At 47.8% G+C, this 13,004-nt stretch overlaps 1 pseudogene; it reads left to right on the forward strand.

Moving 5' to 3' along the window:
* Positions 1-427: 427 nt before the first annotated feature.
* The window catches only part of LOC139274081 (zinc finger protein 420-like), a 44,530-nt pseudogene continuing 31,953 nt past the window's right edge, over positions 428-13,004 (forward strand).

The following is a 13,004-nucleotide window of genomic DNA, read 5'->3' on the forward strand; positions in this document are numbered from 1 at the left end:
ATCAAATTAAAATCTGGTTGCCGGGCGTGATGATGCACTCCAGTCCCTCCGGTGCCCACCTCTCGCGGAAGGCCGCGAGCGTACCGGTGGACACCGTGTGCTCCATCTCCAAGGACACCCTGGACCGGATGTAAGAGCGGAAGAGAGGCAGGCAGTCAGGTTGAACTAGCCACAACAGGAAGGTCCCGTTTCCTCCTGGAGTGTGAGAGAAATCAGCTTTAACAATAGGGCAGAGTTTCAGCCAATGAGGGAGACCCGGGCTCAGCCCCGCCCACTAGGTGCTGCAAGGCCCGCCCCTCGCACTCTGATTGGTTGGAGGACCAACCGCCCGCACGGTCCTCCAGCCACGCCCTCGCTCTTTCTATTCGTCGGGAGCTTCCGTCAATCACTCGGGCAGTGTGAGCTGAGCATGCGCGAATTGCGAGAGGCGGAGCGGCGACAGCGGGTGAGAGTTCGGTGGGTGGAGGGAGAGGGTTAATAAATCCCGGGAGGCCTCGGCCTTAACACACACCGTGTGCGGGTCTCAGGCCCCGAACAAGAACCTGCGGCTCCGGCCTTTCACCGAGCGGGGCCCCCGGGTGGCAGCTGCGGGTCTTTCTCCCGGTGACAGGCCCGGGGGGGACGGCCGCCATCTTGGGAGGCTGAGGGGGCAGCAGGGCGCATGCGCGGCCTTTCCCTGGGCCAGGAACCAGGAGGAGAGAATGTTGTGAATTTCTATCCTGGACTCACAGTCAGGGCTTTTGTAAACTGCTGTTCCAGGCTGTGAGAGAAGGGGGGCAGCATTTACAGGCCGCAAACTCACACCCAACATCACATCCCGGTCTGACACACTCACTCCATTCATCAGGGACCCAATATCATCGGCCTTTCAATGTGGAAGGAGAAATGTTTGTCTGTTCTGTCTATGGGAAAAGATTTCAAACTTCAGTGTGACTGGAAAAGCACCGAGACACACACACACCTGAGTGAGAGTGTTCCTGTGGAAAGAGCTTTAACCAGTTACACAGCCTGAAAAACATCGCACCATTCACAGTGGGGAGGGACGTACACATGTTCTGTGTGTGGACGAGGCTTCGACTGATCATCCAAACTGGAGAGACACAAGGACACCCGCACCATGGAGAAACCGTAGAAATGTGGGGACTGTGGGAAGAGATTCAATTACCCGTGTGCTGGAAACTCATCGACACCTTCACACCGGGGAGAGACCATTCAGTTGCTCTCACTGTCTAAAGACTTTCAAAGAATCATCGAACCTGCTGAAACACCAGCAAATTCATGCTAGTAAGAGACTGTTCGCCTGTGCAGTGTGTGGGAAGGGATATTGTCAATCCAACCACCTGCTGGCACACCAGCGAGTTCACACTCCGGAGAGATTGTTTAGGAGCTCTCACTGCAAAGACATTTGCTCACTCGTCAAACCTATTGAAACACCAGCAAGTGCACACCAGGGAGAGGTCGTTCACCTACTCTGTATGTGGGAAGGATTCACTCGTTCATCTAACCTGCTGACACACAACGAGTTCACACTGGGAAAAGGCCATTCTCAGGCTTCGTGTGTGGGATGAGATTCACTCATTCATCCAAAGTCAGGACACTCCAGCTTGTTCACACTGAAAAGAGACCGTTTAAATGTTCTGATGTTGAGAAGTGCTTTAAAATCACAAAGGATCTGCTGACACACCAACGAATTCACACTGGGGAGCCGTTCACCTGCCCCAAGTGTGCAAAGAGATTCACTAATTTATCCAACCTGCTGAGGCACCAGCGAGTTCACAAGTGAGTACAGGGGTTGGATTCTGCTGTTATTGTTGCTGTTAATCATATCCAGGACTGAACCATGTTCATTCTGGTTGTTGAGGCTTGCTAATGCTGCTGTTAGTAACCCTATAACTGGGCTGGAGTTTAATCCGTATCAACGTAAAATAAATGAGCTTTGTGTCCCACACATGCAGTGTGTCGGGTCCTTGATGTCTCGAGAATAAGATGAGCTGATTGGGCATTTGTTACAAACTGTGTGGAATCTATCTGAGAACTGAGTTTCCACAACTTTTTAAAGGATGGATCTACAAGATGTCCAAATCTGACAGGACAGAAAATTGTATTATATCACATGGGCCACTTCAACCATCCAGGGTAATGAGTCCCTGTAATACTGTATTTAATCTGTTATTGTCACGGGGCAAAGCAGCATTGTTACTTTATTATCAATTTAGTCAAACTCAATGGTCAATCCAATCTCCAAAGTGAAACGTCTCCTGAAAGCTGACGGTGTCGGCTGTTCTGCAGCTTATTTCTCAGCGAGCGAGTCAGAATCAGCAGCTTTAACAACAGCCCATGTTTCACAAAGGGAGACCTCACCAGACCAAAGGACATTGGTGGAGTTTAATGGGCTGTCTGTGTCACTGGGCTACAGGAGGCTATTTTTAACAGAAGGAAAGCTGGTCACAGCAAACAGACAGTGTAACAGACTGTCCATGGTCCACTCTAACCCCCACCTTCTCTCTCACTATTTATGGACACTGCTGCAGTAATTGCTCCTCTGACCTTTCCTCTCTTGTCCCTCCGACACCCGAATACATGGCCCGACACAATCTCCTTCCCCCTACATCCTCACTATGCTGGAATCCACACCAGTCCCCCCATCTGCTCCTTATTCTCTCCTTGGATCATAAAACTACTGAACTCGGTCTTCCCCTCCTGAGGTCTACAGGCTCTAAAACTGAAGCTTGGTGGCCCTCAGTCCCTACTCCTTGATTTACCTCCCCTTCGCTCCTCCCCTTTCCCCCTTGGTTGTGTTCCACACTCTGGGCCCTGGCCCTTCCCCGGGGATTCTCAGTATGAACAAGGGGATGTGTGTTGAGACAGGATGTCTCACCTCTCCACCTTTAAAGGGACAAGGAGAGGACCCGCTGGGCTGAATGGCCCTGCTTTATAACACCATGGCAGTGCCGAGCAGCTAACCTCCCTGAGCCCTGCTCATTATGGGCTGGGTTGAGCTCAGTGCTGTTACAGGAAGAGAAACAGGAGCAGGATTCGACCCGTGTGAAGCCCAGGATTAATGGGGAGAGGTACAGGATCAATTTATACCTTATTGAGTGAGAAATGTAATTCTCCCGGACACTCCCTGTCCCTCAGTATCTGTGTCGGGAAGAGACCGATGGGTTCACTCTGTATTTAACCCGTGCTGTGTCCGACTGGAGAGTGTTTGATGCTGGCACAGGGTGCTCAGCTCGATGAGCACAACATTTAACCCAAAGCTGATCAGATAAACCATCAGCTTCTCCCCTGGACACAGGTCCTGAAGGACAGGGAGTGTCTCTAATAATTTGGCAGGTGTCCTTGATCAAATTTAAACACCTCGCTCACACATTCTTTTTCTTTTATTCGTTCATGGAATGTTGTCATTGCCTCTCGCCTCTCATTCATTCTTAAATCCAGAGTATATAGGCCTAGTCTGCTCAATCCTCATAGGATAACCTCCCCATCCCAGGAATCAGTCTGGTGAACCTTCATTGCACTCCCTCTGTGGCAAGTTTATCCTTCCTTGGGTAAGGAGACCAAAACTGTACACAATACTCCAGGTGCGGTCTCAACAGGGCCCGATATAATTGCAATAAGATGTCCTTACTCTTGTACTCAAATCCTTTTGTAATAAAGGCCAACATACCCCTGGCTGGGTTCAGTTCTATACTCACTGGTTCTCCTCCCCTGAAGGTGCTGACTCTGTCTGGGTTCTGTTCTACACTCACTGCTCCCTCTCCCTCCCCTGAAGGTGCTGACTCTGGCTGGGTTCAGTTCTACACTCACTGGTTCCCCTCCCTCTCCTCCCCTGAAGGTGCTGACTCTGGTTGGGTTCAGTTCGACACTCACTGGTTCCTCTCCCTCTCCCTTCCCTGGAGGTGCTGACTCTGGCTGGGTTCAGTTTAACACTCACTGTTTCCCCTCCTTAAAGACATCTTTACTCTTGTATTGCAATTATATAGGGCCCTGGTGAGACCACACCTGGAGTATTGTGTATAGTTTAGGTCTCTTTACCTAAGGAAGGATATACTTGGCATAGGGGGAGTACAATGAAGATTCACCAGACTGATACCTGGGATGGGGGGATTGTCCTCTGAGGGGCGATTGAATAGATTAGGCCTATATTCTCCAGAGTTTAGAAGAATGAGAGGTGATCTCATTGAAACATACAAAATTCTTCCAGGGCTTGACAGGGTTGATGCAGGGAGGATGTTTCCTCTGGCTGGAGAATCTAGAACCAGGGGTCACAGTCTCAGAATAAGGGGTCTGCCATTTAGGACTGAGATGAGGAGAAACTTCTTAACTCAGTTGGTGGCGAATCGTTGGAATTCTCTACCCCAGAGGGCTGTAGATGCTCAGTTGTTGAGTATTTTCAAGACCGACATCGATAGATCTTTGGACACGGGGAATCAAGGGATATGGGGATAGTGCAGGAAAGTGTTGAGGTAGAAGATCAGCCCTGAACTTATTTAATTGCGCAGCAGGCTCGAGGGACTGATTGGCCCACTCCTGCTTTTATTTCTCATACTGAAATCCTCTTGTAATAAAGGCCAACATACTATTTCCTTTCCTAATTGTTTGCTGTACCTGCATGTTACCGTTCAGTAATTCGTTTACAGTGACACACAGGTCCCTCTGAACACCAACATTTCCCAATCTCTCATTATTTTTCTATTTTTCCTACCAAAGTGGATAACTTCACATTTCCCTACATTATATTCCATTTTACATGTTCTTGTCCACTCACTTAGCCTGTCTATATCTCCTTGCAGCCTATTTGCATCCTCCTCACAATTTACATTCCCACCTAGCTTTATATCATTAGCAAGCATGGAAAAATTACATTTGGTCCCGTCATCCAAAACATTGAGATAGATTGTAATTAGCTGAGGCCCAAGCACCAATCCTTCTGGTACCCCACTAGTTAAAGCCTGCCAACCCAAAAATAACCCGTTTCTTCCTACTTTCTGTTTTCTGTCCGTTAACCAATCCTAAATCCATGTCCAATCCCATGAGCCCTAATTTTGTTTCATAATCTCTTGTGTGGCACCTTATCGAATGCCTTCTGAAACTCCAAATACACCACATCCATTGGTTCCCCCTTTATCTGTTCCACCAGTTACAACCTCAGAAAACGCTCACAGATTTGTCAAATAAGATTTCCCTTTCATAAATCCATGTTGACTCTGCCCAATTCTATTATCACTTCCTAAGTGCCCTGTTACTATATCCTGAATAATAAATTCTAGCATTTTCCCTACTACTGATGTCAGGCTAACTGGTCTGTAGTTCCCATATTTTCTCTCTTCCTCCTTTCTTAAATAGTGGGGTTACATTGGCTACTGATGTCAGGACTACCCTACAGCACAGGTTAGATGCCGAGTAAATCTCCCTGTCCCAAACACTCCAGGCAGGTGTACCACATTTCCTCCATTGCAAATAGTAACTACACTTCAAAAGTACTTCATTGTTTCTAAAGTACTTTGAGAGGACCTGAAGGTGGTTCCTGCCTTCTTCACAGCACGGATTAGACACAGAGTAAAGCTTCCTCTATGTGGTTCCATTTAAAAACTCCCAGGCCAGGTACAGCCCGGGTTAGATACAGAGTAAAGTCCCCTCTGCACTGTCCCATCAAACACACCCAGGGCTGGTGAACCACATTTCCTATATTACAATAGTAACTACGCGTCAAAAGTACTTCATTGATTGTAAAGCACTTTGAGAGGACCTGAAGGCAGGAAAGTCATTATAGAAATGCAAGTTCCTGCCTTCTTCACAGCATGGGTTAGATACAGAATAAAGCTCCCTCTATATTGTCCCATCAAAGAGTCACTGGGCCGGTACAGCATGGTTTAAATACAATGTAATTTCTCCCTCTACACTGTCCCGTCAAACATTACCAGGGCAGGTTCAGCACAGGTTAGGTACGAAGTACATCTCCTTCTACACTGTCTTAAACAATCCCAGGGCAGGTACGGCAAGGGTTAGATACAGTGTAAAGTTCCGTCTACACTGCCCCATCATCGAAACATAGAAAATAGGCGCAGGAGTAGGCCACCGGCCCTTCAAGCCTGCACCACCATTCAATAAGATCATGGCTGATCATTCCTTCTGTACCCTGTTCCTGCTTTCTCTCCATACCCCTCTACACTGTCCCATCAAACACTCCCAGGACAGGTACAGCACGGATTAGATACAGAGTAAAGCTCCCTCTAAGCTATCCCATCAAACACTTCCAGGCCAGGTATCGTACAAGTTAGGTACAGAGTAAAACTCCTTCTTGAATGTCCCATCAATCACTCCCAGGACAGGTATAGCATGGTTCAGATTCAGAGTATATCTCCCTCGAGGAGGTAACCAGGAGGGTCGATGGGGGCAGTGTGTATGATGTAGTGTATATGGATTTTAGCAAAGCTTTTGATAAGGTCCCACGTGGCAGACTGGTCACAAAAGTAAAAGCCCATGGGGTCCAGCACAAAGTGGCAAGTTGGATCCAAAATTGGCTCAGAGGCAGGAAGCAAAGAGTAATGGTTTATGGGTGTTTTTGTGACTGGAAGGATGTTTCCAGTGGGGTTCCGCAGGACTTTGTACTAGGTCGCTTGCTTTTTGTGATATACATTAATGATCGAGATTTGAATATAGGGGGTATGATTAAGAAGTTTGCAGAAGATACTAAAATCGGCTGTGCGGTTGATGCTGCAGTACTCAGCTTTCTTCTTCATTAAGATGTCAAACAAATTTGGCAGATGGAGTATAATGTGGGAAAATGTGAGGTTATCCACTTCGGCAGAAATAATAGAAAAGCAAATTATAATTTAAATGGAGAAAAATTGTAAAGTGCTGCAGTACGGAGAGACCTGGGGATACTTGTGCATGAAACACAAAAAGTTAGTATGCAGGTACAGCAAGTAATCAGGAAGGCAAATGGAATGTTGGCCTTTATTGCAAGGGGTATAGAGTTCAAAAGCAGAGAGGTCCTGCTACAACTGTACAGGGTATTGGTGAGGCCACACCTGGAGTACTGCGTAGAGTTTTGGTTTCTATATTTAAGGAAGGATATACTTGCATTGGAGGCTGTTCAGAGAAGGTTCCCATTGGTTGATTCTGGAGATGAGGGGGTTGACTTATGAGGATAGGCTGAGTAGGTTGGGCCTATACACATTGTAGTTCAGAAGAATGAGAGGTGATCTTATTGAAACATAAGATAATGAGGGGGCTCGACAAGGTGGATACAGAGAGGATATTTCCACTCATCGGGGAAACAAAAACTAGGGGACATAGTCTCAGAATAAGGGGCCGCCCATTTAAAACTGAGATGAGGAGAACTTTCTTCTCTGAGGGTTGTAAATCTGTGGAATTCTCTGCCCCAGAGAGCAGTGGAGGCTGGGTCATTGAATATTTTTAAGGCAGAGATAGACAGATTTTTGAGCGATAAGGGTGTAAAGGGATATGGGGAGCGGGCATAGAAGTGGAGCTGAGTCCATGATCAGATTAACCATTGAATGGTGGAGCAGGCTCGAGGGGCCAAATGGCCTACTCCTCATATTTCTTATGTTCTTATGTTAACTGGTCAAGTGGGCAGAACAGTGGCAAATGGCATTTAGTCCAGAGAAGTGCGAGGTAATGCATTTGGGGAGGGCTAACAAGGAAAGGGAATACACCTTAAATGGTAGGGCACTGAGAAGTGTAGAGGAACAAAGTGACCTTGGAGTGTATGTCCACAGATCCCTGAAGGTAGCAGGCCAGGTGGATAAGGTGGTTAAGTAGGAATACGGAATGCTTACCTTTATTAGCCGACACATAGAATACAAGAGCAGGGGGTTTATACTTGTGCTGTATAAAACACTGGTTAGGCCACAGTTAGAGTACTACGTGCAGTTCTGGTCAACGCATTACAGGAAGAATGTGATTGCATTGGAGAGGGTACAGAGGAGATTTACGAGGATGTTGCCGGGAGTGGAGAATCTTAGCTATAAGGACAGATTGGATAGGCTGGATTTGTTTTCCTTGGAACAGAGGAGGCTGAGAGGAGACCTCATTGAGGTGTATAAAATTATGAGGGGCAGGGAAAGTACAGGTTAGATACAGAGTAATTTCTCTCTCTCACTGTCCCATCACAGGGTCACGAGCCAGTTACAGCTTGGGTTAGATACAGAGTAAATCTCCCTCTACACGAACCCATCAAACACTCCCAGGCCAGGTACAGCACGGGTTCGATACAGAGTAAAGCTCCCTCTACGCTATACCTTCAAACAATCCCAGGGCAGGGAAAGTATGTGTTAGATACAGAGTAATTTCTCTCTCTTCACTGTCCCATCAAAGAGTCACGGGCCAGTTACAGCTTGGGTTAGATAGAGTGTAAAGCTCCCTCTACACTGTCCTATCAAACACTCCCAGGGCAGGTACAGCTCAGGTTAGATACACAGTAAGGCTCCCTCTACACTGTCTCAGGTCAGTAACAGCATGGGTTACATACAGAGTAAAGCTCCCTCTACACTGTCCCATCAAACACTCCCAGGGCAGGTACAGCACGGGTTACAGGTTAAAGCTCCCTCTACGCTGTCTCACTGTATATTCCCAAGGCAGGTACAGCACATCAGTAAGACAAAGATCCTCCACCAGCCTGTCCTCGCCGCACAGCACTGCCCCCCAGACATCAAGATCTACGGCGCGGCCCTGGACAACGTCCCTTATCTCGGGAGTCTCCTATCAACAAGAGCAGGCATTGACGACGAGATCCAGCACCGCCTCCAGTACAGCCTTCGGCCGCCTGAGGAAAAGAGTGTTTGAAGACCAGGCCCTCAAAACTGTCACCAAGCTCATGGTCTACAGGGTCGTAGTAATACCCGACCTCCTGTATGGCTCAGAGACGTGGACCATGTACAGTAGACACCTCAAGTGGCTGGAGATATACCACCAACGATGTCTCCAAGATCCTACAAATCCCCTGGGAGGACAGACGCACAAACATTAGCGTCCTCGTCCAGGTCAACATCCCCAGCATCGAAGCACTGACCACACTTGATTAGCTCCGCTGGGCAGGCCACCTAGTTCGCATGTAACCCCACTTTTTAAAAAAGGAGGGAGAGACAAAACAGGGAATTATAGACCGGTCAGCCTGACATCGGTAGTGGGTAAAATGATGGAATCAATTATTAAGGATGTCATAGCAGTGCATTTGGAAAGAGGTGACATGATAGGTCCAAGTCAGCATGGATTTGTGAAAGGGAAATCATGCTTGACAAATCTTCTGGAATTTTTTGAGGATGTTTCAAGTAGAGTGGACAAGGGAGAACCCGTGGATGTGGTATATTTGGACTTTCAGAAGGCTTTCGACAAGGTCCCACACAAGAGATTAATGTGCAAAGTTAAAGCACATGGGATTGGGGGTAGTGTGCTGACATGGATTGAGAACTGGTTGTCAGACAGGAAGAAAAGAGTAGGAGTAAATGGGGACGTTTCAGAATGGCAGGCAGTGACTAGTGGGGTACCGCAAGGTTCTGTGCTGGGGCCCCAGCTGTTTACACTGTACATTAATGATTTAGACGAGGGGATTAAATGTAGTATCTCCAAATTTGCGGATGACACTAAGTTGGGTGGCAGTGTGAGCTGCGAGGAGGATGCTTTGAGGCTGCAGAGCAACTTGGATAGGTTAGGTGAGTGGGCAAATCCATGGCAGATGAAGTATAATGTGGATAAATGTGAGGTTATCCACTTTGGTGGTAAAAACAGAGAGACAGACTATTATCTGAATTGTGACAGATTAGGAAAAGGGGAGGTGCAACGAGACCCGAGTGTCATGGTACATCAGTCATTGAAGGTTGGCATGCAGGTACAGCAGGCGGTTAAGAAAGCAAATGGCATGTTGGCCTTCATAGCGAGGGGACTTGAGTACAGGGGCAGGGGGGTGTTGCTCCAGTTGTACAGGGCCTTGGGGAGGCCACACCTGGAGTATTGTGTACAGTTTTGGTCTCCTAACCTGAGGAAGGACATTCTTGCTATTGAGGGAGTGCAGTGAAGATTCACCAAACTGATTCCCGGGATGGTGGGACTGACCTATCAAGAAAGACTGGATCAACTGGGCTTGTATTCACTGGAGTTCAGAAGAATGAGAGGGAACCTCATAGAAACGTTTAAAATTCTGATGGGTTTAGACAGGTTAGATGCAGGAAGAATGTTCCCAATGGGGGAAGTCCAGAACCAGGGGTCACAGTCTAAGGATAAGGGGTAAGCCATTTAGGACCGAGATGAGGAGAAACTTCTTCACCCAGAGAGTGGTGAACCTGTGGAATTCTCTACCACAGAAAGTTGTTGAGGCCAATTCACTAAATATATTCAAAAGGGAGTTAGATGAAGTCCTTACTACTAGGGGGATCAAGGGGTATGGCGAGAAGGCAGGAATGGGGTACTGAAGTTGCATGTTCAGCCATGAACTCATTGAATGGCGGTGCAGGCTGGAAGGGCCGAATGGCCTACTCCTGCACCTATTTTCTATGTTTCTATGCTAGACACGAGATTCCCAAAGCAAGCGCTCTACCCGGAACTCGTCCACGGCAAACGAACCAATGGCGGGCAGAGGAAAGGTTACAAGGACACCCTCAAAGCCTCCCTGATAAAGTGCGACATCCCCACTGACACCTGGGTTTCCCTGGCTAAAGACCACCCGAAGTGGAGGAAGTGCATCCGGGAGGGCGCTGAGCTCCTCAAGTTTCGTAGCCGAGAGCATGCAGAAACCAAGCGCAGGCAGCGGAAAGAGTGTGCGGCAAACCAGGCTCCCTGCCCACTCTTCCCCTCAACCACTGTCTGTCCCGCCTGTGACAGAGACTGTGGTCCTCGTATTGGACTGTACAGCCACCTAAGAACCCATGCTAAGAGTGGAAGCAAGTCGTCCTCGATTCTGAGGGACTGCCCATGATGATGATGATGACAGCACAAATTAGATTCACAGTAAATCTCCCTCTATATTGCCCATTAAACAATCCTAGGGCAGGTACAGCACGGGTTAGATACAGACTAAATCTCCCTCTACATTGCCCGTAAACAGACCAAGGGCAGGTACAGCACGGGTTAGATCATCATGTCATCATCACAGGCAGTCCCTCGGAGTCGAGGATGAACTGCTTCCACACTAAAAATGAGTTCTCAGGTGACTGAAGCGTCCAATGCGGGACCTACAGTCCCTGTCACAGATGGGGCAGAGGGTGGTTGAAGAATGGGTGGGTGGGGTGCCTGGGTTGCCCTGCGCTCCTTCCACTGTCAACACTTGGCTTCAGCTTGCTCTCGGCGAAGAAACTCGAGGTGTTCAGCGCCTTCCTAGATGCCAGTTACAGCGTGGGTTAGATACAGAGTAAAGCTCCCTCTCCACTGTCCCATCAAACACTCCTATGGCAGGTACAGCATGGGTTAGTTGCAGAGTAAAGCTCCCTCTACACTGTCCCATCAAACACTCCTAGGGCAGGTACAGCATGGGTTAGTTGCAGAGTAAAGCTCCCTCTACACTGTCCCAACAAACACTCCTAGGGCAGGTACAGCATGGGTTAGTTACAGAGTAAAGCTCCCTCTACACTGTCCCATCAAACACTCCTAGGGCAGGTACAGCATGGGTTAGTTGCAGAGTAAAGCTCCCTTTACACTGTCCCAACAAACACTCCTAGGGCAGGTACAGCATGGGTTAGGTACAGAGTAAAGCTCCCTCTACACTGTCCCAACAAACACTCCCAGGGCAGGTACAGCATAATTTAGATAAAGGGTAAATCTCTCTCTAAACAGCCCAGTGAAGCACTCTCGGGGGTTCCACCAGACATTCCCAGGCCAGGCACAACATGAGTTAGATACAGAGTAAAGCACCCTCTACACTGTCCCATCCAACACTCCCAGGTACAGCAAGTGATCAGGAAGGCAAATGGAATGTTGGCCTTTATTGCAAGGGGATGGAGTATAAAAGTAGGGAAGTCCTGCTACAACTGTAAGACCACACCGATAATACTGCGTACAGTTTTGGTCTCCTTATTTAAGGAGGGATATACTTGGAGGCAGTTCAGAGAAGGTTAGCGAGGTTGATTCCTGAGATGAAGGGGTTGTCATATGAAGAAAGGTTGAGCAGGTTCAGCCTATATGCATTGGAGTTGAGAAGAATGAGAGGTGATCTTTTTAAAACGTATAAGATTCTGAGAGGGCTTGACAGGGTAGATACAGAGAGGATGTTTCCCCTCGTGGGGGAATCGAGCACTAGGGGGCATAGTTTCAGAATAAGGGGTCGCTCATTTAAAAGGGAAATAAGGAGGAATTCCTTCTCTGAGGGTCATGAAGCTTTGGAATTCTCTGCCCCAGAGAGCTGTGGAGGCTGGATCATTGAATGTATTTAAGGTGGAAATAGACAGATTTTTGAAAGATAAGGGAGTGAAGGGTTATGAGGAGCGGGTGGGGAAGTGGAGTTGAGGCCAGGATCAGATCAGCCATGATCTTATTGAATGGCGGAGCAGGCTCGAGGAGCCAAGTGGCTGACTCCTGCTCCTACTTCTTATGAGACTGGCACCAGTACTGGAACAGGAGGGAGCTGTATCGTTGGGACAGGCTGGGACCAAGATCCGAGCGGAAAGGGTAATTAGGAAGGTAAAAGGACTTTACACTACTAGAAATCATAGTTTAAATATAAAAAAGGGATAAGAGCAGAGTTCACTCACAAACCGTGATATAGATTCTCCGGGTGAAGGGAATACTACAATAACTGAAGCAGTTGCAGTATGGGTGACAAATAAGAAAGGTGTTAAGTTAAACGGAGAGAGAAAGACAGCTTCAGGGCAGAGGGACAGGTTAGGGTCTCTTGCCCAAATAGAGTTTTATATACTAACGACAGAGTACAAGAAATAAATGGTGTGAATTGGAGGCTCAAACACAGCGTAGAGGGTACAACATGGTGGCCATTACTGAGACATGGCTGCAAGCTGGTCACGGTTGAGAGTTACATATTCCAGGTTATA

Source organism: Pristiophorus japonicus, chromosome 9 (assembly GCF_044704955.1).
Source record: "Pristiophorus japonicus isolate sPriJap1 chromosome 9, sPriJap1.hap1, whole genome shotgun sequence".
NCBI lineage: Eukaryota > Metazoa > Chordata > Chondrichthyes > Pristiophoridae > Pristiophorus > Pristiophorus japonicus.